This window comes from Paroedura picta, chromosome 6, assembly GCF_049243985.1.
Source record: "Paroedura picta isolate Pp20150507F chromosome 6, Ppicta_v3.0, whole genome shotgun sequence".
Classification (NCBI taxonomy): Eukaryota; Metazoa; Chordata; class Lepidosauria; order Squamata; family Gekkonidae; genus Paroedura; species Paroedura picta.
In genome coordinates this window covers 62,825,880-62,829,097 of record NC_135374.1, presented here as the reverse complement: position 1 = coordinate 62,829,097, position 3,218 = coordinate 62,825,880, and positions in this window count along the sequence as shown.

Here is a 3,218-nt window from a genome sequence, read left to right as displayed (position 1 = left end):
GTGACTGTGTCTTGTTTAGGGATCTGATATGATGCCAGAGTTCCAGTCTTTATGTACAAAGAATCATTCCTTTTGATTTCAGTGGATCTTAGCACACAGGTAATCAAGTATTAGAATGCAACTCAAGAACTTTGGGCACTGAGGCTGGCTCAAGAGCCAAATGTGACTCTTTGATGTGCCACAGATGGTTCTTCTGAGCATGCACCCCGGAGGTACAGATGTTGCCACAGCCACCATCAGAGAGCATGGAGGATGGGTGACCTGTAAGCTTCACAGAGGTGCTGGCATCAGGGAGGAGAGTCAAAAACCCATCTTGACAGCCATGTGGGAAAAGCAAACTGACCACAGTGAGAGGGTGACAATTTTACTCCCCTTTTTCCACTGCCTTGCGCTTCTCTAGACACATTGGCAATTTCCCTCTCTTGTCTGGTATGCTGTGCCTCATACTGAGGAGGGAGCAGCATGGTGCACAGGGCATACAGTATTCACATGGCTTTTTGGTTTCTGGTAATTCACAGGGTGAGTAGCACTGACAAGTTATGTCTGCTTTAGCCATTTTTCATGCATTTTGCTAGAGAAAGGAGGGGTTAACCTATGATTCTTTTGTGGCTCAAGCAAGCATATATAATATTCCCAGGTAGGTGACCCATATAGGTATAAGCTTTGCTTTAACAAGGTTGCCGCATAATATGCTTCACTTTAATTTCTCATGATAGTATGCACTCATTAAAAGCCAGTTTACCAATTTTCTAGGAATAATGCTCACCAGCAAAACTTTCAAACTTTAGATCAGCCTTTTTCAACCTTTTGATGGTGGCAGAGCCTCTGAAATAAATTGCCAAGCTTCAAGGATCCCCAGAAGTGATGTCATCTGGCTATGCTTCCCTGCCATGCCCCCAGGAAGTGACATGTCACTAGAAATGATATCACCACCTGCACACTTTGCCCCCCCTTTTCTACTACTACTACTACTACTACTACTACTACTACTACTACTACTACTGCCTCACATTGGCTTGAAATAATGACAGGAGCTAAGAAGACAGACTAGGCCCTCCATTTCACAACATAATCAACTTTCCCCACTTTGATTTTTACTCCCACAGCCTAACCACCAAGCCCTCTGGGTAGAGGCGGCCAGTTCCCTAGCTTGTTCGCTAAGTTAGGAGGGGAAAGGCTGCAGACCTCCTCTGGAACTTCCAGGGACCCCCAGGGGTCCATGGCCCCCTGGTTGGGAATTTCTACTTTAGATACTTACCCTGCTCTTCCCAGTGGGTCTCCAAGGCAGCTTACAATGTTTTTCTTCTGTCATTGTATGATTGCAGCAGCAGCCCTGTGAAGTAAGTTGAGAGAGTGTGCCACTGGCCCAAAGTCATCCAGTAAGCTTCCATGACAGAGGAGTTTGAAGGTTGAAAGTTTACCACACTATACCATACTGGTCCTCCTGTACTGAGATGTGGCTCTATAACTTTGTCATTTTAAAACATTATTATCTGGACATTATTCTGCTCTTCTTCTACTGGGGTTTATTCAACCATACAACTTTATTTCAGTTTAAGAGGCAAGTGCTTCCACTGGACTCAATGGGAATTCAAAGTGTTTGCGGAACTGTGGCCTTTTCTGCTTTGTGATTCCTTCCCCCTCCCACGGCTACTATGTAATCCAGTCCTATGTAACACACTGTTCAATATTCACCAGGACCCATTATGCACGGGGGTTTTAGCGCACATTCGGGGTGGAATGGCGGCGACTAAAATCACGGATAACGCACGGAGCTGGCTGCAACCGGCTGCAGCTTCGGTGCATGCCGCCGAAAAAGCCGCGTCAGTGAAACGCGGAAGAAAGCGCAGCTTCCGGGTGAGCGGGGCACAACCAGAAGTGGCGCCCGGATCGGCGCGTGCATAATCGGTTACTCTGGGTTTTGCCGCCGTCGCGCCCCGCCCCGTGTATAACCGGTATGCGTCGCGTCTTCCCCCTCCGCGTTTTCCATGTGACCCGAAATCGCCGTTTCGGCGGCCGTGCATAATGGGCCCAGAAGGTGCAAGGGTACAGCTGTACAAACACACAATGACTCACAAAACTTAAAACATTGTAATGGGGAAACGTGCTTGTGATAAATGCACAAATCTGTCCACATTCCCCCATAAACGTGTGGAGGGATCTGTAAAATGCTGTCATTCAAACTTCAATTTTTGAGACTAGATATAGTGTGACTTTCAAGGCCTGGTGTCATACTCTTGCATTATTGCAGGAGTCAGACTTCCCAACTGATTATTCTTCTCCCCTACAATTATTTGCAGGCCTTTGACTTCTACTTTTTGTCTTTTTATAATTTGTATGGAATAATTCTATACTCTGTTTTGCCGCAATTAACAAACAGTCCTATTTATTAAAATGTTTAGCATTTTATAGTGTTCAGATACTTCATGAATATTTTAAATCTTTGCAATATCCCCCAAAAGCAGGCTAGTAGTATTGCAATAGGTGTATGTCTATATATATAGAATCTGAGTAGGGTTGCCAGCTCTGGACTGGAAAATACCCAAAGATTTGGGGATATAGCCTGGAAGGTCAGGGTTTGTGGAGGAGAGGGAGCTCAACAGAGTATGATGTCATGGAATCCACCCAGGAAACGACAGGAAAGCAGTCGTTTTCTTCAGGGGAACTGATCTTGATCATGTGGAGATCAATTGTAATAGCACATGATCTCCAGGTGCCACTTTATGAAATCCCCAAACGATTATGAGCATTTTGCCAATGTGATACTACGACTACTACTGTGACAGTATATTGGAAGAGCAACCACTGACAAAGATAAAACAGAAAGCGGGTCACTTAACCTAGGATCCCGTTTTGGTTGACTCTTTATGTTTGATCATATGTTTGACCATTTAGACTTTGTTATAACCTTTTCATCTCTAAACATAGAGAAGACTACTATGTGCCTCGTGATTTCCTTTTTTCTTCTGAGGCCACCTGGGGACTGTCATCCCTAAAACAGAGAGCATGGCACGTCTAAGGCTATAAAACTTATTCACAGCAGAAACATCATTTGAACCAGCACAGCAGCTGTGCTACGCCAGCTCTCCAGCAACCATTTACAATTAAACATCAGGACTTCATACATAAACTAACCTCTAGCATCCAGTAACAAGAATGGTTGAGTCACAGGGGCATACGCTGAATGCACATGTGTATTGTAAAGTGTGACTGCCTAT